Below are 27,198 nucleotides of genomic sequence, written 5' to 3'. Positions count from 1 at the left end.
TTCTCTCAATTTTCAAGAACCGCTTGAAGAAGAAAAATTCTCTACTTTGACCTGTCATTCTGTTTGGTAAAGGTTTTATAAGCATTAATATCTGCTCATTTATATGCATCGGAAAAAATGCCTGTAGCACTCTGGAATGTGAGCACTGTGCTAACTACATTTGGAACACCCTGAAATAGCACTGGCTTGCTAAGGGGGGAGGGAGGGGTAACACTTTCCAGAAGACTGTATTTTTACAGAATATGTCAATGTTCCCCATGCTAAATATCACCTTGATGGATGTTATGCCTCTTTTGTACAAAAATAAAATAAATGGCAGAAGAATGCTGGGAATATTTTTCTGTTGAACTAAGTTGTTATTGGACTAATTTGTTCTAAAGACTAGTTAACCTCAGAAATAATTCAGCCCATCTCTCTCACCCTTGTTGTACAGTTGGATTAAGGGAGACCCCACCAAGATATATTTTATAGTGCTCAGGTAACGTGAGCCCTTATGTGAGCTTCCCATTTCTTTTCCCTACCTGTGAATGGAACTGCATCATATCCAGTGCATCCAGATCCCACAGTAACATGGATGGGTAAGTTTTGCCCCTGTATATCAGATGTACAGAATGATTTCAGCCTGGCTTCTAAATTTGCCCACCTAAAATTTATGCATTTAGGTTTTCCTTAAGAGAAGAGTAGCCAGTTAGCTACTCACACAAAGCATAAACTCGAGGTGAGAATAACTCTCAGAGGTCATTCCTTTTGTGTGGTTTGTGTGTGTGCTTGAACTCTGCTTTCACCTTTCCTCTCCAACATACAATTCCTACTTTGCCTGATAGTTCTAGAGGAAAACTCTCCTGTATATTCATAAGTGTCTCTGGCATAATATAAAAAGATTTTACTGAGAAGGTTCCTGTCACAGTTTTTTTTTTTTTTTTTTTTTGACTGATTATCCTTATGTGACATGCCAGCCCTCCAAGCTAATTTTCAAAGGATGTGTTACGGGCCTCTGTTGATTTTGCCCTAGCAGTGCTGAAAGTCACTTTCTTAGATCCTCTCTTTATGAAAAGGGAGCTTGTTCTGACTGTGACCTTTGTATGAAGCCTTTGTTTATTTGACTTTTTTTCTTCCATGTCTGGAGTTCAATTGTTCCAGGTTGTGGTCATACAATCCATCAGCAAAAGGAGGGCTCTCACAGTCTGCAATGGCATGTCTTCTGAAGACTATACAATTAGAAAATTTCAAGTGGATTGTGTCACATCAAGCCAGGGCCTCTGACAGCTGTCATTCAGGAACAAATTTTGTGAGAGAAAGAAAGGCATAACAGAGACAATACAGTCTTTATTATTTGTATTTAATTATGCTCCAGTGGGAAATAATGGTTGTAGCCTGCCTTTTTTGTGTGTGTGCAACTTTGAGGCTTTTAATGATATACACATTTCTAATTCCTTAAAACAGTTTCCTGCTTGATCCCAGTTTTGCAGCCTCAGGATAAACTCTACAATTCTCCAGTATTAATTTAGACAGTTGCAATTTCCTATCTAAATAACTAGTCTACATGTGGTAAAACTTTTTTAATAAACTACATATACAGTAAATAATTAAAGTTTCTGTTAAATCAATAATATTGATCTAGACTCCACTTGAAATCAAATTGTGAACTAGATATTTCTGTTGACTGGGAGTTCTATGACTTGGAACGACGCAATTGACATTTTATTTTTTTATTTGTCAGATATTGAATTTTTAATAATTGTAAGATTTCTTCTTGTTTAAACATTCATGGGAGTTGAACAATGAAAAAAATTTAGATATTTTTGACATTTCAATCATTTTAGTATGCACTTTGGGGGAAAAAAACAAATTAAGAAGCAAAGCTTATTTATGCTGTGTAGGAAAACAGAGTTTCAGTTCTGAGAGCATAAGTAAATTGACACTGGACCACAGTATGTCATCTTTGCCTGGACTTTGATTCTTGGCATACTATTCAAGATAACAAATTACAATACAGAAATATGCATTGCTATTTTCCAGTTGTAGTTTCAGCTGTAGACAAGATCCTGGCACTGCTGCACCTCTCATTGTAAAATTGTTCCCAAGAGGAAATGACATTTAATTATAGGCTAAAATTACCTGATCCTGATCTGATATGTTGGATGGCTCTGCAAACCTGAATATCTTCTTTTATAATTTTTTTTTGAAGATTTATTGACTATAACATTTTGTTTATTAGCATGAAAATGACAGCTTTGTCTCTCCATGACCAAGGCATTATTTAACATCCAGAAATATCTGGCTACCTTATCTTGTAGCAGAACAAGTTCACATGCCTGTAGGAGTTCCCACTTTTGGACCGCTTTTTCCCTTGCCAGAAGTGTGGCAGATGATTAGTGGTGCACATAAAGTTAATGAGCCAGCTGAAAATTTCACACATGAAGTCAGCTGAAAGTTGCATGACTCCACTAGCTAATAAGTCTATCTGATGCAAGGTCACTGATCCAGTCACCTTATTCTTGGGCTTGTTGAATAAAATACAGTTGTGAACATTAGCAGTTTTAATTAAACACTACATATTTTTTCAACAAGCTGTCAAAAATGAGTAATATTTGAGAGTATACTTCTGGGGAGATATGCAGAAAAAATGCATAGGGACAGGGGACTAATCTAGCTCCCAATGAAAATCAGTGGCAACAATTTCTGTGCTTTTTGAGCCCTGGACTACTCTGGCTTCCAAAGGTGTTAGCCAGGCTGATGACCCTGCTGGAGGGAAAATGTCTAAATATATTTTATCCCAAATCCACACTACTGCTTCAACAGGTGATGGACAATATTCAACTTCAAACATTTTGGGGAAAGTGAAGTGTTAATAATATTCTGACCTTCTTCTGCTCCCAGAGGCTACTACACCCTTCTTGGCTTCTTGCCAGACTTCTAATCCAGGGCACGATGCCAGGGTTTACTCGCCCCCCTAGATACCCTCCTTGTCCTTGCCCAATGCCCTTTCTCTCTACGGAGTGACTATAGCCTCATCCCTACTACCCCTCCTGCTCTCAGTTTCCTGGCTTTATACAAGCCCAGCCTGCCCCTGCCCAGCTGGGCTTCATCTCCAGTTCAACTCTATCAATCCCTCACCCTCCTCCAGGTGCAGCCTATAAAGTTAATTATAACCTGGTCAGGCCTTGTGTGGGATGGACTCCCCAACACATCAATTCTGCAAACATTTACTTCTAGCTGTAGTACTTAGCATGTTAAGTCTTCCTAACAAAGCTTCTGTGTGCGTATGTGTGTGTGTGTAAACAGCTGGCAATATTATTTGTAGATATATTTCTCATGTGTGTTTGTGTGTATACAGCACACACACACACATATATATAGATACATAGAGAGATATACAGAGAGCACAGCATTGAATTAAACAATACGATTCTTAAAGTTATAGATATCTATACCATATAAAAATTGCCTAAATAATATACAGAACATACTTGATGTATCAGAATGACACCGTGGTGGAACATTTCTGTAATACTTATACATAGCAATTACTTTGACAAGGCACAGGGCCAGTACTAACCAAATATATAGAGGCTAAGAACAGGAAATAGGACTGAACAGTTGTTCAAAAAGCACCTTAAGGTGATGGAATGGTTCTACAGGTTAGAATATAACAGCATTAATGGCACCATTATGCCATTCTATTAAAGGCATAAAAGTACAGTAGCCACTGTAAAACAGCATAATGAAGTCTGGCTTTATACTCCATGGCTTTACTCAACAATTACATTAAAAGCCATACTTCATGAAAAAAAAAAGTATTTTTTTTGCTGCACTTGCAACAAACACATACTTTGCACTTCAAACCCCTTCCTTACAAGAATCACCTAAAGCTTTATAAACACAAATGCTTTAAGTCTCACGGTATCCCTACAAGGTAAAGACGTTGTTTCGTTTTACGGATGAGGAAACTGAGGCACGGGAAAATTGAGACCAAACATTTTCAAACTTGTGTGGTTAAAGGTTACACACCAAAAATCATAATTCAGCACCAAACTAACTGGCCCATTTCTGGAGCTGCTCATTACTTTCACTTCTCAGAGAACTTTCGTTGTAGAGGAGGTAAATCAGAGACTCCTATTTTAACTGGCTCATGAAACTAGAAAATAACAAATGTGAAGGTGACATATGTAAAGCTGAAAAAGGGTTTTTATTTTATTTTTATTTTATTTTATTACATAATTTGTGGACCTCATTGTCACATGATATTTTTGAAGTTGAGAGCTTAACAGCATTCAAAAGGGGATTAGATGCTGGTATGAATGAGAAATAACAATATATTAGATAATATTAGATAGCAGAGGATAAAAATATATGCATGACATAAACCCTCATACTTGATGTTATCAGTTGCTGACTGGATGGGTCTACAAGGAGACTTTCACTATGGGGAAGTTATGTCATAATTTTCCATTATGAGGATTTGTGCACCTTCCTCTGAAGCACTTAGTATTTACCACTATGAGGATGGAATAGATGGACTGTGGCATTTTTAATGTACTTGTGGTCTAACAGTTGGATTTCTTCGACATGCTATTTGGCCAAGACTTTTTGTTTGTAAGTTCTGTATCCCATTAGGATCCAACAACACCCTTAAGTTTGGCATGATTTACCAATTTCCTTTTGACTAGGATTCAGTCACATCAATCTTGAATATGATTTTTCTTTGTCTGGTATTTCAGACTCTACACATATCTGGATGTGCTTTGGAGACAAACTCCACATTGGATTACTTAAATTTGAAACAGGAAAGCCCTGGACAGAACTCACTTCCTAATGTGATTTTTTAAATTGTTCCTTCATGGCTAGACATATTTGGGAACATTATAACTTATAACATAGGAAACAAAGGGTAGAAATCAATTTTCAGACTGGAGAGAGGTAAATAGTGGTGTCCCCCAGGTGTCTGTACTGGGACCAGATTGTTCAACATATTCATAAATGATCTGGAAAAAGGAATGAACAGTGAGATGGCAACATTTGCAGGTGATATAAAACTATTCAGGATAGTTAAGTCCAACACAGACTGCGAAGAGTTACAAAGGGATCTCACAAAACTGGATGACTGGGCAACAAAATGGAAGATGAAATTGAATGTTGATAATGCAAAGTAATGCACATTGGAAAACATAATCCCAACTATACATATAAAAGGATGGGGTCTAAATTAGCTTTTACCACTCAAGAAAGAGATCTTGAAATCATTGTAGAGAGTTCTCTGAAAACATCCACTCAATGTGCAGTGGCAGTCAAAAAAGTGAACAGAATTATGGGAATCATTAAGAAATGGATTGATAATAAGACTGAAAATATCATATTGTCTCTATATAAATCCATGGTACGTTCACATCTTGAATACTGCGTGCAGATGTGTCTCCCCATCGCAAAAAAAATATATTTGAATTGGAAAAGGTACAGAAAAGGGCAAAAAATGATTAGAGGTATGGAACGGCTGCTGTATGAGGACAGATTACTAAATCTGGGACAGTTCAACTTGGAAATGAGATGACGAAGGGGGGATATGATAGAGGTCTATAAAATCATGACTGGTGTGGAGAAAGTAAATAAGGAAATGCTATTTACTCCTTCTCATAACACAAGAACTGGGGTCACCAAATGAAATTAATAGGCAGTAGGTTTAAAACAAACAAAATGAAGTATTTCTTCACACAGTGCACAGTCAACCTGTGGAACTCTTCGCCAGAGGATGTTGTGAAGGCCAAGACTATAACAAGGTTCAAAAAGAACTAGATAAGTTCGTAGAGGATAGGTCCATCAATGGCTATTAGCCAGGATGGGCAGGGATGCAAAACCATGTTCTGAAGTGTCCCTAGCCTCTTTTTGCCAGAAGCTGGGAATGAGAGACAGGGGATGGATCACTTGATGATTACTTGTTCTGTCCATTTCCTCTGGGGCACCTAGCACTGGCCACTGTTGGAAGACACGATACTGGGCTGGATGAGCCATTGGCCTGACCCAGTATGGACATTCTTATGTTCTTATATACACATGGAGGGATGGATCTAGAGTGGAAATCAGTACAACATTATGATTTCAGTAAAACATTATGTCAATCTCATTCAGAATTCTATCTTTAATTAGGAAGTATGCACTGGGATACAAATTTAGGCACATACACTTGCCACGATACACAGTGGAATGCCCACTGATGTTGGCAGGAGGATTGCAAGGAGATCAAGGGGAAAATATTACTTTTACATATTAACAAAACATGTAGTTATTTATAATTTCTTCAATACCTTATTGTCATAGTCATTGTTCAGTGAGAAAACCCACTTTCCCCTATTAGAGCTCTTTGTTTCTCTTCCCTTCCCATACTCCTTTCCCTATTTCTCTGCCCCTTCCTCATTTTTGGGAGCCTTCTCTTTTATTTCCTTTGTGTTCATTTCCCTTTAGCAATTGAATCCAGTTCTGAACCCATTGTTCTTCACTCCTACCCCATTCCATCCACTGAAATGGTCTGTGATTAAATGGTTAATATTGACACTATTGGTCAAGTATAATCACTGGGCTTTAAAATTGATATTCCAATGAGATTATTAAGGGAGGTCACACCTCCTGAGTCATTGTTTCAGGCTACTGAAGACATCACTGCATCACTTACTCTTGCTTCACATTTGGAAGGTTGCTCCTGCAGCCACAAGTGCTAAAAACTTTTTTTAAAATGAAATTTTAGGTTAGAAAAACATGACTATATCATGCCAGTCACATAAATCCATCATGTGAGCTGGATCTGCCATGCAGACCATACGTTTGGCAGCTTGACCTAGAAGTTAAAGTAAAAGCTTTTGAGAATACATTGGAAGTTCTCCTTAACATATACCCTAAGAGAATGATTTTGCAGTCCTCATGTGGACAAAACTCCTATGGATTCCATTAAGAGTTCCATTCAGCTTGACTGAAGACTGGAGCATAGCAAGTTTTTAGTGAAGCTACAATTGTTTTAATTTCAGAATTTGAGGAAGAAAAGGAATTCAACAAGAATTTCTTTTTCCTTTAAAAAAAATCATGAAAATATTTATAGCCCAAAGAAGAAATTTCAATAATACAATAAGAGTTGCCTTATATTCCTCTGAGTATAAGGCTTTATCATGATAGGGGGGAAAAAAGATATAAAAGAAGTAAGTTTGATTTTTCCCCTCCTTAATATCTCTGAACCATAATATCACTGGACCATGGTTCCACAGGGCTGTCCTTGAGCTCCTTCTTTTCACTCTTTACACCTTACCGCTGGGTAATCTTATCTGCAAATACAAACTCAACTACCATCTCTATGAGGACAGATCTATCTCTCTACTCATGCCCTGTTACCTTCTGTCAAACTAAAATCTCTAGCTTCTCTCTGACATCTCCTTGTGGATGTCTAGCCAGCCTCTCAAGCTCAACATGGCTAAAACAGGACTCTTAATCTCCCCCCACATAAGCTCTCCTATTTTCTAGATCACTGTGGGCAATACTACAATCCTGCCTGTCATTCAGGCCCATAACCTGGGCATCCTCTTTGACTCGGACCTTTCTTTAGGTCCTCACATACAGGTTGTGTCTAAATCTTGCAGTTTCTTTCTGCATAACATCTCTTTTCTTTCCATCCACACAACTCAAGTGCTTGCGTAGGCTCTGATCATCTCATGTCTCAATTACTGTAACATCCTTCTCTCTGGCATTGACCAATGCAATTGTGACCTACTTATAGCCATTCAGAATGCTGCTACGCAGTCTCATTATTTTCTTGTACTCCCTCATCTTTCTGTCTGTATCCATCCATTGTCTCTTATCTTTAGATTGTAAGCTCTTTGGAGCATCCTTCATCTTTTTGCTCCCTATGAAACGCCTAGCACAATGGCATTCTGGTCTATCACTCGGTGCTATGATAGTCATCAATCATCCTCATCAAAAGCAATTCTTATCAGTAACCATTGTGTGAAATGTAGACTAATTCATCTTTTCCAATGAATTTTGATAGTTCCATTAGTACCTAAAGTCCCATTTCTGTCAGGGAGTGCACTTTGTGGAGTTTCTTGAAATATAAGAGTCTTAGGTCCTCCTTTGTGCAAGGGATATGGGCCAAATGCTCTTCTTGATTTCATTGCATGAGGGCAGAAAATGTATGTTAATTGTGTGACATTTAGCTGAGAAGTGTACATGAAGGGAGGGAGAGGTGATGTGGCATGCTGCCCCATTCCCCAAACTGGAGAAGGCCCAGTGAAGCATGGCCTCTTTGGACATTTATGGGCCATAGAGCATCAAATCTAGACAAGTCTGCATGGTCCCGAACTAAACCACCACAGTTCAAGTGTAAGTTTCTCACATCATTAACTGTCTGCACTGTTAACCCCCTATTTGATTCTAAGCCCTTGGAGAAAGTAGGACTGCAAAGTTTGACCATAGGTAAAATGAGTATGTGAACTGGTTCCTAACAGAAACGTGGCTACTAGCTGGTCATGCTGTCAGAGGGAGGGGGAACACATAGGACAGCATGAGGGTTAACAGAAGCACTGCTGTGATGTTCCTGAAGTCTGTGGAGTTGGGGCTAGGTTTTCCAATGGACCTCTGGTATCACACCCTCTCTAAAAGCCTTTCTTGTATGTTGAGAGCATTAAGGAAATGGATTTTATGTGAATAGATTATTTTAAATTCTAACCAATTAGTACGTGCTCACAAAGTACTGATATTGACAAGATACAGTTAGCTTCAGTGCTTTTTTGCATAGGAGAGGGTGTGTGTTCAAGTGTTTAAAAAAACCACAAAGAGTTCCTTAGTTAATGGATTTCTCCAACTGGAACCACAATTTCATCCAGACAGACTGACTTTTTTAGGTTGTTGAGTTGCTGAGTACTACAATCTCATGTCATCCCCTCTGGATCTCTTTTCTTAATATTTGGTCAGTTTATTTGTAGAAATCTGGGATTCATCCACTTGGATTTGGGTCCATGAGGGTATTATGTTGCTGAGCAAGACTATTATAGTTCATGGTCTGGTATTTAGACTTACCACCCCTATTGTATAGGGTGTATGGTCATTTTGCTTGTTAAATATACATAGCTTCTAAGAATGTCATCATTCATATTTAAAAACAATATGACTATATGTGTATGTATACATACACACAGGGGCACCGACTTCTTCTTTACCCAGGGGGTGCTAGACCCACTCCAACCCTTCCTCCCAGGCCTCACCCCTGCCCTGCCTCTTCCCGCTCTTCCCTGCTCCTCCCCCTCCTGCCCAGTGCCTCCTGCACAACGCGGAACAGGTGATCCTGGCGGGCGGGAGGCACTGGGAGGGAGGGGGAGGAGTTGATCAGTGGGGCTGCCAGCGGGCGAGAGGCCCTGGGGGATGGAGGGGAGGAGGGGGAGCTTTGCTGCCAGTGAGCACTGGCTAACCCATGGAGTCGGCACCTAGGCACACACATGCATATTCATCCATATACATGATGCATCTTTTCATCAGTATAGATTTTTTTGAGTATTTTTCATGAGCTGGGAAAGTTTAAACAGTTGGACAAAGTTTGGCTGAGAGTGTTCCATATAAATTTGTCTTTTCCTTTATTGATGCTGAATTCAAATTTTAAAAATTGCTCCTAGGCCTGCCTTCCTCTATTGCAACTTTCCTTAACTCTTTTCCAGTTTACAGACCCCTCGCTGTAGGCAAACTGCTACTCTTGGTTATATTGGTATAACTCCTGACTACTAGTGTAACTGAATGCAAAAAAATTGGCCATCTGTGCTTAATTCTCTTTCTTGGCTCTGAAGACCTGGTTGCTGCTAGGTCTCTCATTCTATTCCCAATTATCTCCTTTTCACGCACATTCTCTTTCTGCCTCCAGGCCCCTCTCTCTTCTAGGCTGTCTCCCCCAAATTCCATTTTCTAATCCATGTCCCCATCACCATTACCAGTCTCTATCAGTCCTGATAGGACTGCATTTTCCACAATAGTGTGCTGAGAACACAAAGCATCAGGGAAAGTAATTACTAGGGCTCTCACACGTGAAGCAGCATTTTGGCAGCACAGTCGAAATAGTTAACCCTCATGACACACAATTTAAAGGAGTCAGATCAAAGAACAGAACCTTTCAAATCAGTAATTTGCATAATTAAATTGCAAACCACAATATTCAAGTGGACATGAAATATATTCAAATGAATTTCTTTGTCCCAAAAATAAAGATTCAGAAATATCTACTGATATTGCAGGTCTGGAGGACTGAGGTGCATTGGCCCTCTGTGGAGACATTTGCACAGAATCTCAACAAATGCTATTACATTTTAACTTGTGAGTTATGCTTCCAATGAAATAGAATACATTATACAGCTGAGTTGAATTACAAACAGAACATATGAAAAACAACTCATAAATAGCATATAGGTATAAACATAGTTAAAGCACACAGAGATTACACTAAAGCAGTACATTGATCTGTCTTACTTTTCTTTGACTTGTCTAACTTTGACTGTAAGCTCTTCAGATCAAGGAAAACAAATATATGTTATTACAGTAATATATCCAAGGCCCTGATGAAGATCAGTGCACTACTGTGCTGGGTACTGTACAAGCATAGATAAATATCCTTGCTCCAAAGAATTTATAACATAAATGGGGAGAAGACATGATATTTGGGTGAATAAGAACAAGAGGAGGGTGGAAGGAGTGGACAATAGAAGAATTTGGAGGAAACTCCACAAGCCACAAAATGAACTTAGCAGGGTTCTCCCACCCCACAAGGATCCTATCCATGTTAAAGGATTTTTATTACCCTTTATTTATGGTTTTCAGTCCATTTTCAATCCTAATGACAATATTTCTCTACAAGGCAATTTGGATTAATGTTTTCAAGTAAGATTTCATGAAGTACATTATGCAATGTTTTACTAAACAATCCAAATATGTGATGTCTACTGAGTTCCCTTCATCAACTTATAATTGAGTCTTTGTTAAATGCTAACAATCAGCTCAGTGCTACATCAGGCATATAATGCTAAAAGATGGCCCCTGACCCGAGGAGCCAGGAATGACAAGATTCTATTCTAAACAGCAATCAGATGTGCCCAGCATGTTTATTTTTTTTCAAATCTAGATGGGTTATTTCTCATGATTCTTGTTAATAGGATTTTTGCTCCTAAATCACTTCAGTAGTTTTGAAAATCCCACCCCTAGATAGTTAGTGCTAACAACACCTGGGAATTTTTGTTGTTGTTGATAGCTATGGACATCTGGAAAATTCCTATAGAATTTAATGTGGATGAATACACATAGTAAGGTTCTATAGAAGTTACTCCAAAAACGTGTAGAACAGATAATACCTTTTTTTAATGATTTGAACAATCCAAAAGAGATCTATAGCAATCTATTGTCATTATCTATTAAATTCATAGGCCTTTTTTCCACATAGTGAGATACTGGAAACCACATCCCACAACAAAGTTATAATGTTTAAGATGAACTAAACTTTATCGGTAAGACTGTTCAGTGTATAATCTTCCAAAAATTGATATCTTTTCTCTTTGACTATCTATATCTTTGATTTGATGAAACACTTTAATTTGTGCAGTTGCAGATCTCATTTTCTGTTAGTTCTCCTAATAACTGTATAGTCTTACTAATTCACATACATACCAGAAGCAGCGACCTCTCTGTTGGAGAGCTCTCTGCTGGAGTGAAGGTATGCGTAACCAACACAATTATGAAAGATTATCTTTGTTTACAGAAATGCTTTGTTTGTCTGATCATGGTTTGCAAATGTTTATGCTAATATTTAAAAATTTTAATAGGAAATGGTAATCTTTTTGCAAACATTTGGAGTAACCATGTAAAAAAATAAAAATAAATGTGCAACATTGTGAGCAAAGCTGGTGCCCAGAAAAAGGGAGTTTGCTCATTGTATTGTAGCTAAGTGTCTAGTGAAGGCATTTCAGGAAGCATAGTACAGTATCCTACTTCAGTACTTGTGTTTTCATGCTTGGCTTGAGGTTTGCCATCCCACGGTTACAAAATGAAATAGCTGCCAGAATTGTTGGGAAGTCAGGGCTATCACATGACAAAGGAAACCAAACAAAACTCAATATAGATCTCCACCTACCAAAGTGTACATGTGGCAGGATCCCTAGAATTATGGGACAACACAACAAATGAGATCGGCCCTTTGAGTTTATAAACAATGAGAGCTTTCAGGTCAACTGTGATGGGGCATACAAACACCACACTGGAGAGCAAGGTGTTAAGGAACAGCTCGGGGCCAAGGTGTCCCTGCCGAATCACACCTGCAAATCCTCCACAAGTAGGATGTCAGGTTAAAAGGGAAAGCCAGCAGTGGAAGGGAGCAGTCAGCTGCTCCAAACTCTGGGGAGGAAGTGCTACTCAGGAGATGATTGCCTAAGACCTGACAACACAAACCTGAGTAAACCTACAAAAGCTAGGCAGAGGACTGATTGTGCAGGTTAAAGACTTTATTTGAGACTCTGTTTTACTGTGTGTGGAAAAGAAAACTTGTGTAGGAAGTGGTTCATGGGGGTGGCTGCTTAGCACCCCAAAGGGCAGAGTGTAGCTGTCCATCGCTGGGCTCTGGACTGAAGCCTAATGGAGGGGGGCTGGGCTCCCCTACCCACTCCAAGATGTGAGAACAACAGGAGTGTTCACCTTGGTGGAAAACCCAGCTGGGGAAGACCCTGACCATTTAAGGACCTAGAACCCCATAGTTCCCAAGCTAAAGGAAAGGACTGGAAACCCTTGAGGGGTTGCTAAAGGACAGAATGGTATTTGCAATGGGGAGATGACTGGCCCCATCTGTGCCTGACCACTAGGCAGCACTGTTGTTGGTGGTTCACCTTCTACACCAACTTTTCGTCCAGAGCTTTTAGAACAAACATCAGAGACTTGAATTTTTCCAAGTGGACCTAGGGACATTGCTTTGCCAGCAACTGAATCTCTGATAGCCAAGTGGTACCCTGTATCCCCCTTTTTTAAAAAACATTTATCAAGTAAGTGAAAATACCAGCAGTGCTTTGTGCTTATGTAAAACAAAATGACTGATACCATTGAAAACACAGTATATTAGAATAACTAGAATAAACTGTAAGATTATATATGATGTACTTTTTTAGAAATTGTACTGGAATGTTTTTCTTTTTGTATGCTATGGTTGTCACTGTTACATAGCACACTGCCTATGCTTCCTGCACAATTTTACTGAAGCATGAACAAACAACTGGAGCCCTGATAAACAAAGATCAGATGGATATCAAGGGAATGGATTAAAATATCCAAGCCAAATGGACTATAAATATTTTAATGAGGATATTTTATATAAGTGTGGTATTCAATAACCTTTAGGCTTGTTTTGATTTCTATTTTACCTTTTATGGTTACAAAAAGAAATTCCTTTGATTCTTGAACAATAAATTTAATAAAACTTGGCGTTTATATGCATATTTCAATGTTCGCTGAGATTGTCAGCAGTAAGAGCTAATCTTCTTTATGTAGTAGGGTGCTGAGTAGGCTTAAACGTCCTTTGCCTCCAGAATGCAATGTAATTATAAGACATGATTACAACTGATTATAATCAATCAGCATAGTCTTAAGTGTAATTTATATTGCTGCAGCTGTGGTTAGATTAAATCTTCACATAAAATACAATTTCTACTAGATATGGGAAATTATTTGAACAAACCCAAATACAGTAAACTCATAATGCCATAAATACAGAGTAAATGGTGCCAATTATATAATAGTTTAGGGCTCTGTTTACCACAAAATAAGTTTTCCCCCCCACAGAGCCTATTCTTGATCAGAGAAACAAAATTATCATCTTGCTGTGGTGACAGAAGAATCTTTCTGGCCTTCTGAGCTGTTCCTCATATAATAGACAATAAAGTCATCAGAACTCCAAAAGACATTCTTCGTAAGAGTACTTGGGGAAAAGTAATGGAAACTTAACTGCTGGGTTCTGCTCTTGGTTTTTCTACTTACTCACTGTGCAGCCTTGTTCAAACCACTTACCCTCTTTCTGTTCCAATTTCCACAGCTGAAAAGTGGCAATGATAATACTTGCCTTCCCCATAAGGGTGGTTTAAGGGTTTGTCATAAATATAAAGGGAAGGGTAAATACCTTTAAAATCCCTCCTGGCCAGAGGAAAAAACCCTTTCACCTGTAAAGGATTAAGAAGCTAGGATAACCTTGCTGGCACCTGACCAAAATGACCAATGAGGAGACAAGATACTTTCAAAGCTGGAGCGGAGGAGAAACAAAGGTTCTCTCTGTCTGTGTGATGCTTTTTCCGGGAACAGAAAAGGAATGGAGTCTTAGAACTTAGTAAGTAATCTAGCTAGACAGACGTTAGATTCTGTTTTGTTTAAATGGCTGATAAAATAAGCTGTGCTGAATGGAATGTATATTCCTGTTTTTGTGTCTTTTTGTAACTTAAGGTTTTGCCTAGAGGGATTCTCTACGTTTTGAATCTGATTACCCTGTAAGGTGTTTACCATCCTGATTTTACAGAGATAATTCTTTTACTTTTTCTTCAATTAAAATTCTTCTTTTAAGAACCTGATTGCTTTTTCATTGTTCTTAAGATCCAAGGGTTTGGGTCTGTGTTCATCTATGCAAATTGGTGAGGACTTTTATCAAGCCTTCCCCAGGAAAGCGGGTGTAGCGTTTGGGAGGATTTTGCGGGGAAAGACGTTTCCAAGCGGGCTCTTTCCCTGTTATATATTTGTTAGACACTTGGTGGTGGCAGCAATAAAGTCCAAAGGCAAAAGGTAAAATAGTTTGTACCTTGGGGAAGTTTTAATCTAAGCTGGTAAAAATAAGCTTAGGGGTTTTTTCATGCAGGTCCCTACATCTGTACCCTAGAGTTCAGAGTGGGGAAGGAACCTTGACAGTTTTTTGATAGTTTCTCCCCCCTTCCAGCTTTGAAAGTATCTTGTCTCCTCATTGGTCATTTTGGTCAGGTGCCAGCAAGGTTATCCTAGCTTCTTAACCCTTTACAGGTGAAGGGGTTTTTCCTCTGGCCAGGAGGGATTTTAAAGGTGTTTACCCTTCCCTTTATATTTATGACAGAGTTACTTAAGTCTTGTGTATACCATGCAGCGATGTGCACCAGTGAGATGGGAATTCTGATGTGCACCAACAAGTTGCGCACTAACTGGCCCACGTAGATCTTGCTGAGATGCACAAAGGTTCCTTCGTGTGTATTAACACAGTACTATTCATGCACACTAGGGAACTTTCAATGCACACCACTGAGGCCTATGCGGGGCAATTAGTGCGCAACACATTGGTGTACATTACAATTCACATCCCACTGGTGCACATTACTGCACCATGTAGACAAGGTCTCAGTTAATGGAATATTTCTCCAGCTCTTTCATTTTCCAGACTTCCTCACAATGTATGTTTCCCCCCAGGACCACCTCCTCATCTGACCTCCCTATATGTGATTTATAAAAGGGTTGTCTGCAGACTAACAGGAAAAGCCCCATGCTCCTACACTGATCAGGACATACAGAAAAATAAAACACGACATAGAGGCCACAACTATATTAACTTTTAACTTTAATGGTGGGGGTGAGGGAAATGCTAATACTGCCCTGCTCCCCTGCAGAAAATATCAGGCGTGTTTGAGTCTAGTGTGGTGTTAAATGACCTCCCTGTCAAATAACCATATTCACCACTGGTCCTCTTCAGCCTAACCCTGAGGATGCAGCCAACCTCTGAATCCTCCTTCAGGTCAATATCATGAAACAAATCATTCAGATTTGGGCAGAAATGAAACATTTGTTTTAATTTTGCCAGTGGAAAATTCTGTCAAAATATATCTTCTGCGATGGAAAATTTGGATTTTGCAAAGCTTCATTTTATGACAGTAAAAAAAAAAATTGAATTTTTTCAACCAGCCCTAATGTTTACCACTGTGGCATGGCAGTAGCTGGTGCATAATTAAAACAATATGATATCTCTAGAAGGGCAGTTTGGCTACTGTAACTGAATTTTTGTACTTCCCTAAGTTTAGGTTTCCTGTATTTTTTAACTTTAACTTTGACTTTCCTGGGTTATTAATGAAAAACAATTCTTGAAACATAACATACATTCAAGCTACTGCTATGTGCCTGAACCGTTAAATGCTTCATGTTTATGAAGGCACATCCGAGAGAATTTAGTTACATATAATTAATAATCAAGAAACTGAGCTTATTATTATTATATTTCCTTAGCTGAGGACCACAGTGAATCAGTACTGTAGGCAAAAATCAAATATTTATGAAAAACAGGTAATTTTTAAAGCTATCCATTAACATTGCATCTGTGGATAATGCATTTTACTGCCCCTAGACATCTATCATGGATCTCCTTCTTTTCACATAAAGTTTTCTCTTACTGCTGTAGTTTATGAGTTTCATCTTCAATGTAAATCCCTGTGCTACTGCATAATTTTGTTTTAAATGTAAATGGTCAGTCTTAAATAGTAAAGCTGTCTGTAGCAGTCATCACACTCATAAATTCTAGTTTTGTATCAGCTTAGGCCCCTATCCTATAGTAGACTCAGAAGGAACAGAGCTCCATTAACTTCAAGGGGCCCCTGCACAAACACAGAGGTCTATACGCACACAAATTGCAAGATCAGGGCTTTATACTGCTACACACAATAGATTCCTCTTTGAGATTTATATATTGTAATGAGAGATGAAGAGCTCACTCCCTAATGGTATTTCAAAGTCAGTTAGAGTATTGTCCTGAGTGCCATTAATTTTATGATCATTCACCTCATGGTATGATAATTTTTTTAATAATTCAAACCTAAATATTTTTGAACCTGCCATTTTTAACCCCAGATGCCTGGGTATGTTTATTTTTAATTTAGCTAAACTGTACCAAATATGGCATAATTTCAACTTTTAAAGTTGAATGTTTTTCAGATTTCCAGTTATAAAAGTTGTTTTTCTTACTCAGTAATGAGCTTGTATTCTCGCCAAGCAGCTGCATATGCCAGCTGCCAGAGTGACTCTTCACACACTTTTCTGTTAGCTGAGTTTAAATTACTTTAGGTACAGAAAAATCTATTTCTACTGCTTTATAAAGAGAGGTCAGTGTAATGTCAGCCGAGAAGTAGTAGCCTTATTAGAGTTATATGAGACTATGTTGTTGTTTTTTTAAAAGTTTTGTACTTTTAATGTATATGGCTTGTATACTTTGATAATAGTCTACGCATAGCAAAGCTTAATCATTTATTTCATAATTGTTCATTTTCTTTACATGGTCATTTTCTACATACCATCCTGGTATTGATTGCATAGATCATCTAACACCACAATCTTAGCAGTATCTACAGTCTTCTCTATTTGCAGTGATCTGAATACTGAAAATAGAGATGAGGTAGCAATTCAGCAAAGCATGTTGAAGCACACAAAATCTTACAACACTTGAGGCACATGTTTAAGCAATGGGACTTCAACGTGTATTTAAGAGCCAGATTTTCAAAGAGATTTAGTATCTAAAGATGCAGATAGCTGCCTAATGGCACTTAAAAGGACATAAATCGATCTGAGTTTGGAACCTAACCTGCATGGACACCTTTGCTTATCAGCATCTTTAGGCTCCTAAGTACCTTAAAAACCTGGCCCTAAGTGCTTTGCTAAATAAGAACAGACTGCTAAATTGGGGCCTGAATGAATAATTAGAAATTTTATTCCAATATTCAAAATTATTGTATGAAATTAATGCCAAAAAATTATTCAGTAAATCTATTTGTGAATTATTTAGCCAGTTTTATAAACCGGATAAATAACTTTAAAAATATTCAGAGAAAAATTATCTTTAAAATATCACAAAAGTCATTACATTTTTGGACAAATGTAACCCAACCAGCTATAACCACAAATATGATGGTAACACCAGTTAGATGCAAAAAGGCATTGAAAAGTTTTTAAAGGTGACCTCTGTGGTTTCTGGAAATTTCTTTTTTGTTCCAAGGTCATTAATAAAAATATTGAATAAGACTGGTCACAAGGCTGATTCTTGAGAACCCCACTAGTAACCTCCACCTAGTCCAGCCATCCCCCAACTTTTTAGGGTCATGCTCCCCCTTACTTATGAGTTAGGGCCAGGAGCAGAACCGCGGCTCCAGAAGGGGAAGGGCAGATGTGGACGGTGGTAAGGAGGCCAAAGCTGGGGCCACAGCTGAGGGGGGGGCCAAGGCTGGGAGCAGGGCTCCGGCCAGGCGCCAAGGCTGGGGGCAGGAGCAGAGCCACAGGTGCTCTGCGGTGAGGGCCAGCAGCCAGCCTTGCAGCCAGGTGTGGCTCAACTCTTGGCCTTCCCCCAGCCTTGGACCCGGGCCAGGAATGGAGCTGACAATGGACAATGGCCTAACTGGGAGCTGGCGCGGGGCCAGGAGTGGAGCTGTGCCAAGGCTGGGGGAGTGGAGACTGGGCCAAGTGCAGGGCCGGGGGCTGGGGATGCAGCTGAGGGGCAGGACCGGAGCAGAACTGTGAGCGGAGAGGGGCTGGGTAGCGATATTTCCCTGCTTCCATGGAGGCTGGCCCAGGCCCTGCCGCACCCCACCAGATGTTCCTCCATGCCCCCTACGGGGGAGCGCCCCACACTTCGGGACCTCTGATCTAGTCCAATGATTCACCTTTCAGCACAACCTGCTACCTTCTCCCCTTTAGCTAATTCCTTATCCGCATGACAATGTTTGTACTTATCCCCATCTTCCCTAATTTAACTCATAATTTCCCATGTGCCACAGTGTCAAATACTTTACCGAAGTCCAGGTATATTAGCTCTACTGCATTTCCCTTATCTAAAAAAAACAGTTATTTTCTCAAAGAAGGAAATGAAGTTAGTTTGGCATGAAACCCATGCTGCGTTTCATCCCTTTACCATTTACCTCATAGATGAATCTAATTATTCTTTCCTTCACAATTTTTTTTCTAAAACTTTGCATACTACTGTGGTCAGACTAACAGGACTGTAATTTCCCGCATCACCTCTCCCCCCTCACCCCGCTGCTTCTTAAATATAGGTATGACATTAGCTATTCTCCAGTCTTACGGTACTACCCCCAAATAGACCTACCCCCAAATGGTTATTACAAATCCTTGCTACTGGACTCATGTGCCAGCAAATTTATGTGCCAGTTCTTTCAATATTCTGGGGTGGAAGATATCTGGTCCCCTGTAGTTGAGTGCATTAAGGTCTTTTATTTCTTCTTCCACCTCAGATGACGCTGTTTCCATTTCTAGACACTTATTTCCATCAGACATATTGCCTTTATGCACATGCTCTATATTGTCATCATAACTGAAAACTAACGCAAAGTATTCATTTAGCTTTTGGGCCACACCTAGATTATCTTTAATCTCCTTTCCATCCACACCACATATTGGCCCAGACTGATTTTCTTTATTTCTCTTTTTATTTATATAACTAAAAAACCTCTTATTTATTTTAATTTTCTTGTCAAGAGCTAATCAGCTTGACTTTAACCAATTCTCACTTTATTCTGACATTTTCTAACCTCCACAATGTAGCTTTATATGCTGATCAGCCCCCTTTTCCATTCTCTATAGGCTCTCTGCTTACTCTAACCTTTTTGTGGTGGTTATTCATCCAGCTGGGGCTGGAGCCTTTCCCTACAAGTTTCTTCCCGTTACTTGGGGTGCAAATTTCATATAGTTTTTGTATAGTTGAATTGAAGAAATTCCAAGCCTCTTCTGTATTTAAGATCTTGAACTATTTAATCCTGCTGACTTTTTTTTTAACTAATTCCCGTAGTTTCCCAAAATCTGCCCTTTTAAAATAAAAAATTATAGTTGACAACCTGGTTTTGATTATCCTTCCATTTAATTTAAACTGAATCAATTCTTGATCTCTCAATCCAAGACTATTTCCTAGAACCAGCTCTTGCAGGATGTCCTCACTACTTACTAAAGCCACATCTAAAATTGTATCACCTCTCATGGGTTCAGTGATCTGAAGAAGAAAATTATAATCGACCACATCCAGGAATAATTAGGCCCTACCACTATTACTAGTATGTATTCTCCAATCTATATCTGTGAAGTTAAAGTCTCTCATTATGACACAGTTCTCAAAAGTATTTCCTTCTATAATAATATTGAAGAGATTACTATCCATAACAGATTGTGACTCTAGGAGGTCTATAGCAGACCCCTAACACGATCCCAACAGAACCTCTTTTACAATCCTTCCCCAAAAGGATTTTGACCTGAACAGATTCTGCTTTGTCCATATTATCACTTTGTATTTCTTTACAGTTTACCACTTTGTTACTGTACAGTGCTACCTCACCACCTTTACCTTTATCCCCATCTCTCCCACACAGCACTCTCACCTTTCAATACCTGCATTCTAGTCATGAGTGCTATTCTATCACGTTTCTGTAATCCCCTAAATATCTGGTTTAACCTTCTGCACCAGTAGTTCCAGTTCCTCCATTTTATTGCCGAGAGTACTTGCATTTGGGTACAAACACTGCAGTTATTTCCCTTGGACCTTTCCCAGTTTTCTAGCTTGAGATGTTCCATTATCCCTCACATTATCTTCCTCTAGCTGACTTTCCAATTTCTTCCAGGCATGCTCTTCTGTTCTCTGGAGCTGGTCTGATGACAGGCCTTTCAATTCTTCTAAGTATGGAGTACCCAATCACATAGACCTGTCTCTTTCTGGTGTCAGTATGAATCTGTCTTATGTTCTCTCTTGCAGTCCCCTGTACAGCACCCCCATTTTTCCTTAGGCTTTGGTCTCTGGCCATCTGCATCATCTCTTCCCCTCTTCTGAAGGTACAGGCTTTTCTTTTCTTTTCTTTTCTTTTCTTTTCTTTTCTTTTCTTTTCTTCCATGTTACTCCATCTACTGCCTGTTTCTCCTCCTCATTTCCCAATGCAGCAAATCCATTGCTCAACTTGTACTCCAGTAATGTGGTAAACCAGTACCTGTTGGTAAATATTGTCGTTTTAGTGGTGATCACTATAAGGAAATATGTTATGTTTTCAAATATGCGGTATTTAACTTGATGTGTGATTTTATCCCTTAAATAAAAAGAAAAGGAGTACTTGTGGCATCTTAGAGACTAACAATTCTATTTGAGCATAAGCTTTCGTGAGCTACAGCTCACTTCATCGGATGCATTCAGTGGAAAATACAGTGGGGAGTTTTATATTCATAGAGAACATGAAACAATGGGTGTTTCCAACGTTCCAATGTTACCAACACCCATTGTTTCATGTTCTCTATGTATATAAATCTCCTCATTGTATTTTCCACTGATGAAGTGAGCTGTAGCTCACGAAAGCTTATGCTCAAATAAAATTGTTAGTCTCTAAGGTGCCACAAGTAGTCCTTTTCTTTTTGCGAATACAGACTAACACGGCTGCTACTCTGAAACCTATCCCTTTAATGTGAGTTTGATGGATTTTTTTTCTGTTTGAAAGAATTATATGTATAATATTATATGCAAATACATTGAATGGCATGTTTACGTAAACTGACAGGTCATTGTCATTTCACCCAACTACCATCAGTTCAGTATGCAGGATTGTTTTTTTTAGTTGCACTTGGTAGAATTATTTCTAATTATGTAAAACAATTATAATTTAGGGACTTGATTCACAACTACTCCAGTTTTACATCAGTGTAACTCACCTGAAATCAATGGATCAGAACCTCAGCTGCAGTAAATTCACATAATTCCAGGGGTGGTGGAACTGGGTGGAATAGGGGGCTAGTACTTGTGCATGGCCCTCATGCGGGGACCATGCATAGAAGAAAGAGTAAGATTCAGAGGGGCTGGAGTGGCCACCATGAAGCCTGGGAGTAGTCTGGGGAGCAAGACCCTTAGGGCTTGAGCAGCTCTGGCAGAACCCAGGATTGGGCTAGGCAGTAGGGAGTGGGACCCAGAGGGGCTAGAATGGTAGGTAAGACTCTCCTTCCCAGCCTGGAGCCAGCCGATCCACCCCCCACAGAGTCTCAGTAACTCTCATTCTCAGTACCTCTCTCTGCCCCACACCTGCCACACCTCTCTCTGCCCCAATCTTTGCCCCACACCTGCTTTTGCAGGGAGCTTCCACCCACCCTGTATTAAGCTATTAACTTTAATGGAGCTATGCTGAAACATACCACTATTACCAGTTAAACTAATGGAGTTACACTGGCTTAAAACTAGAGCAATGCAATAGTGATTCAGACACCAAGATTTAAAACTTTGGCTATCTCAGCAATAATCAACTTGATTGAGGTTAGGTGTATTGCTGTGAACAAGAGACTCCAAAAAAAATGCTTTGGTTAAAAAAATATACCAATGTGATACTGATGCCGTAGCAGCAGCAGTCCAAACACAATGTGTGGGAATCTCTTGGAGCTTTCATCCCCTCTGCCCAGTGAAGCGGAGCAGGATGATTTAGGCCATTGTTGTTTGCTTTCAAATTACTTCGTATTCTGTAAAATTAGAAGTCAGCTTTCCAATTACTCTTTAAACTTGCTTCCTCCGATAGTGTGTTAGTCAGCATTTCAAGGCATATTATTAAAGACATTAATATCAAGTAGAAAACTGATGGGGTATCAGATAAAAGGATACTTGTATATTTGTGATGGAAATGCAAAACATGATGGCATTAGTCCTGAGAAGCTGAAATAGCAAAATAATATGGCAGAAGAGCTGACAGTAGAACCAGCATGCAGATGATGTAGTAAAATATATTATTCCCAGTTTTCCTAATATTAAAGAACTATGACACCATATCCTTCTATATGTGAATACATATCAGGACCAGATTCTTAGCTACGACGCATATTATATATTCCTCGCATTTATTAATCTAGAAAACACTGATCTTTTCTCCATATGACAAATAACGTTACATTATTGTGTGTAATATAGTGTTGCTGTTTTTTGCAGAACATCGTGAATCATGGAACATAACCTAAATCTTGACTGCCATTGTGTTGGAATTAAAGTACTCTCTGCCATTTGCACCATGACAGCCAGTGAGTGCATTATTTGCAGAGCAAATAGCTCTAAATCCTTGAATCATAAGATTGAATGAAAACAGAATTAAAATGTGGTTGTGGGACATATTACATTTCCTAAGAAAATAATGCCATTTCTACATATAGTTCAAAATGGAGAATGCCAGCGTGGTGGTTTGTCTATCTTACACATTTTTTGATTAGTTGTGGCAAGCCTGTCGTACCTTGTTTCATAAGCACAAATGGGGAGATGACGGGCACTGCTAATTAAAATCACAAAAGAGCTTTCCATTTCATTGCCGGCTTCTTACAGTTCAGCTGAGTGTGGCAGTCATACTTAAACTTGTCAGTCCAAAGTGTTTGACAAAACAATCATATTCATTAGTCTTAGGGAGTAATGAAGGAATGTGCACTGCACATTTATGATTAAAGATTATTATTTATTTGTTAACTGTCAACAATGTGTGTCATACTGTGACAGACATGAATTAAGAACAATTCCTGCCTCAAAATGTTAACAATCTAAAACACAGACACTGATGAGACTAGACAGCTTGGGCACCCAGAGAAAGATATTAACTGATCCTTTTTCCTCTCTCACTCGCTCTTTCTCTCTCTCTCCCTCTCTGTCCTTCCTTTAGTTCTCCCTACTCTAAAATGTTGTGAAGTGGAAATTCACTAATTGTTAATAAAAAAAAAATCAAAGGTATATTTCAAGCCGGCGGTAAAGTATTTGTTACAAAAACAGCAACTTTGCCATTCCTGATTGCAATTAGCAGCAATGAGCTTTCTCTACAATGTCAAAAAAGCATTGCTTTCATTTCTATCCTCTCCAGCCCCTAGTATTTGTTAACAACAATTAAACAATTGAAGCATAGCAATTCCCTCCCCGCCCCCCAATCCCTGACTGCAGAAGTCACAAGGATATATGATCTGATTCTTGGTCTATTTCTCTTCATTTGTACCAAAAATATTAAAAATGTCTCTAATATTTTGGGTTAGGTTTTTATTTTTTATTTTTACTTTCATGGTATGAGTCATATTCTGCCCTTAACTACACCAATGCAACTTCCTTGACTCCATAGGGGGCTGCCTGGAGGTAGCTGAGTTCAGATCTTCATCCAAGTGATTTACTATGAAATAGATTTGAGGAGGCATATTGACTGCAATGAATCTAGGGCTAGGATGACTTATACAGGCTAAGGAACTGGTCCTGTGTATCTTAGTTTATTCTGTACAGTGCTTGTATTTCTTCCTGGAGAGCACCTGGCATTTTCCCACAGGGGAAGTAGATCTGGCATTTTTCCCCTACCTCACACAGAAAAGCCCTGCCCCCAAATTTAGCAGATCTATAAGGAGCTGCATAGGTACTTGAAGATCTGTCGGAGGCCATGAATGCACCATCCCGTGTACTATACACTGTGTAGTCCTGCAATTCTTGGCGGCCCCTGGCCCTTTGGTTTCAGTTGTACCTGCTATCCCAGGTGAATGAGGTGTTATGAGGAACAGATAATGCAGCTTGAGATTATGCAGTATTTTCTGACTAATTTTGAGAGGATTATGTGCGTCCCCTACACAATCTCCACCTAATCTCCATCACCTCCTACAGAATAGAACCTGGATGATACAGAGAGGTCTCTGGATAGTTTGGTTGGAGAAAAGGCTGATAGTGTTGCGGAGGCAGCTTAAACTCCCACTGCTCACCCCTCCTCACCCCTTCATGGGCAAATCTATGGAGCACGATCCAAGCCATTGATTAGAAGAAGACAGTGATAAAACTAATGTGCAAGTGACAATAAGCATTATGCTCAAGGCTGGAAATGAAATATTAGTGAAGCAAAACTAGACAATATTTCTCTCTCTGATTCCTAGCAGCTTTTCTCTATTGAAGCCCACAGCTTCTCTCTAGAAAGACACATACAGCTGTCTTTTATAATGTCAGTGCCAACTCTACTTCATGGCTGCCAGTATAGGATACGGATGAGAATGCTCAGGGCAGCTATGCCCCAAGACTGAATCGTTTTACAGCCCGCTGTACTCACTATTTTCAGAGAGCTAAATTATTCTCAGAAAGGCTTCATGTTAACTCTTGGTGTTAATGCTTCATTTAGGACTATTGGAAATCTACAATGGGAGTGGAAATCCCAGCACAAGAGTTTATTTTAATCCTGTGACAGCCATCTGAAGAGATTTCTTCTCAGCAGCCTTTTCCTCTGAGATTGAACAGCAGCAAGGTCAGTAATTTCTGGATGAATAGCATATTCCTGAATCTCAGTGTATCAGGTGAAGGATTTACACTAAGGAGAAATTGCATGATGAGAAGGAGATAGGAAGGAAAGGTTTTTGAAGGACGCTTGTATCATTTAAATCAGTGGTAGGCAAACTGCGGCCCATGGGCCACACATGGTAATCCACTGGCAGGCTGTGAGACAGTTTGTTTACACTGACCGTCAGCAGGCACGGCCAATGGGAGCTGCAGGAAGCGGCTGCCAGCACGTCCCTGCGGCCCATGCCGCTTCCTGCTGCTCCCATTGGGTGGGAACGGCAAACCACGGCCACTGGGAGCTGCGGGTGGCTATGCCTGAGGACAGTCAATATAAACAAACTGTCTCGCGGCCTGCCAGCGGATTACCCTGATGTGTGGCCCGTGGGTCACAGGTTGCCCACCACTGATTTAAGTAGTTTATGCCTATAGAGTAATCCCATACACAGATTTGGGGCTGTTAGAGCCCTTAGTTTAAAGACTGGCATTGCCTGTTGAAAGATGTCAAATGTTGCAGTCATTAATTTAAAAGGGAAGATTGCATTTGAAGATGATAGGGCTAGAGAGAATTTGAATTTACACTTTCCTGCTAGTTATTCAGAACATTACCTGAACCATCTATAATGAAATCTTCATTTCAGCATTATGATTAAAGGGCAAGATTCATTTTTTTAAAAGTATGTAACATTTACACAGGATTCTGCGGCACGCATTTAAAAGGCCTTTACTGATTTGTCTCTTTCCCCCTCCTTTTCCAGCCCCAAGTGGCCATCTCTCTGGCATCCATTGATTGGAAAAGCAGCCTAAAAAGGACAGAATTACAAGAAGGACAAATTTTGTTTCAGTGCACAACATTGTAAAAGGAGGTTGCAAAATCAAGGTTTCTAAAGAAACAACTCTTACTTTCTCTCTGGTGTTTAGGGTTTGGACCTATTTGCAGTTGTTATTAACAAGAAATTGAAGTTAAGGAGAGAAGAAGAACTCCTATTTTTGCACTACTTATAGTAAAGAATTGATTTTTCACGCTTTTCTTTTTTACCTGGTAAAATATTTGTAGGCTCTGTTATTCATATGAACCGTTAGTGCTGAATTTCATATTGTGTTACTTTTCAGCACTTTATAACTTACAAAATAAAATTACTTTTTACAAAAGAATACCTAAACATAAGAGTTGTGTTTCATGTACAGTAACTGGAATTCAACAAGATCTGGTCACAAATTAAGTTTGCATTTAATGCGGTTTTCATTTGGGTCATCACCTGTACTATCCCTTCTACCCTCACATTCTAAGACATAGTATCTCCCCTTTCCAGGGAATGATAATATAAACCCCAAACCACTGTTTTACTGGCACAATACTGTTGAATTTCTGAAACATCAGGGATGGGCACTGCAGTTCAGTGAGTATTATTCTTTGGCTGGTGGGAATTTTTAAACACCAATTCTGAATTTTCCCTCCAGATAATCAGGTCCCAAAATAATTGACTTTAGGAGTAAACAGTACTCTGGGCAGCCAGCAACTCCTACAGTAAATTCATATGACTTCCATAAAATAGGAAAACCATTTACAGAATCTTTCTCTCTTCCCCCTGGGCATCAGTAGCAAATGCTCCAAGTGAGGTTCCCTAAACTAGTTACCCGATGTCAATGCTGCTCCATGCTAAAATATGGCTAAATGAGTATATAGCTGGAAGGGCAAAATGGCTTTTAAAGGAGACAGCTTAAATATTAAAGTTCAGAATAGTTTGCATCTTTTTCCTTAACACTAAAAGGGAGGAGTCACCAGACAAATGAAACAGATACATGGGTTTTAGAGGCTAATTCAAGCACTAGTCAAGATGGACCCTTGTTACACCTACTGCAGGTTGTTTCTAATTTTAGAAGGGCTTCCTGAACTGTAG

At 39.3% G+C, this 27,198-nt stretch overlaps 1 long non-coding RNA gene across 2 annotated transcripts; it reads left to right on the top strand.

The window, feature by feature from the left end:
• Positions 1–525: 525 nt before the first annotated feature.
• LOC122461514 lies at positions 526–26,262 on the top strand. 2 transcript variants are annotated; one of them, XR_006283451.1, is made up of 3 exons: positions 526–578; positions 25,146–25,268; positions 26,056–26,262. It is a non-coding gene; the product is annotated as an uncharacterized LOC122461514 (long non-coding RNA). The 2 variants fall into 2 exon arrangements; XR_006283452.1 differs by lacking the exon at positions 526–578 and adding an exon at positions 23,010–23,052.
• Positions 26,263–27,198: the final 936 nt, after the last annotated feature.

Source organism: Chelonia mydas, chromosome 8, assembly GCF_015237465.2.
Source record: "Chelonia mydas isolate rCheMyd1 chromosome 8, rCheMyd1.pri.v2, whole genome shotgun sequence".
Taxonomy (NCBI): domain Eukaryota; kingdom Metazoa; phylum Chordata; order Testudines; family Cheloniidae; genus Chelonia; species Chelonia mydas.
Note: the sequence above shows the minus strand (reverse complement) of the source record. Positions and strands in the feature narration are given on the sequence as shown.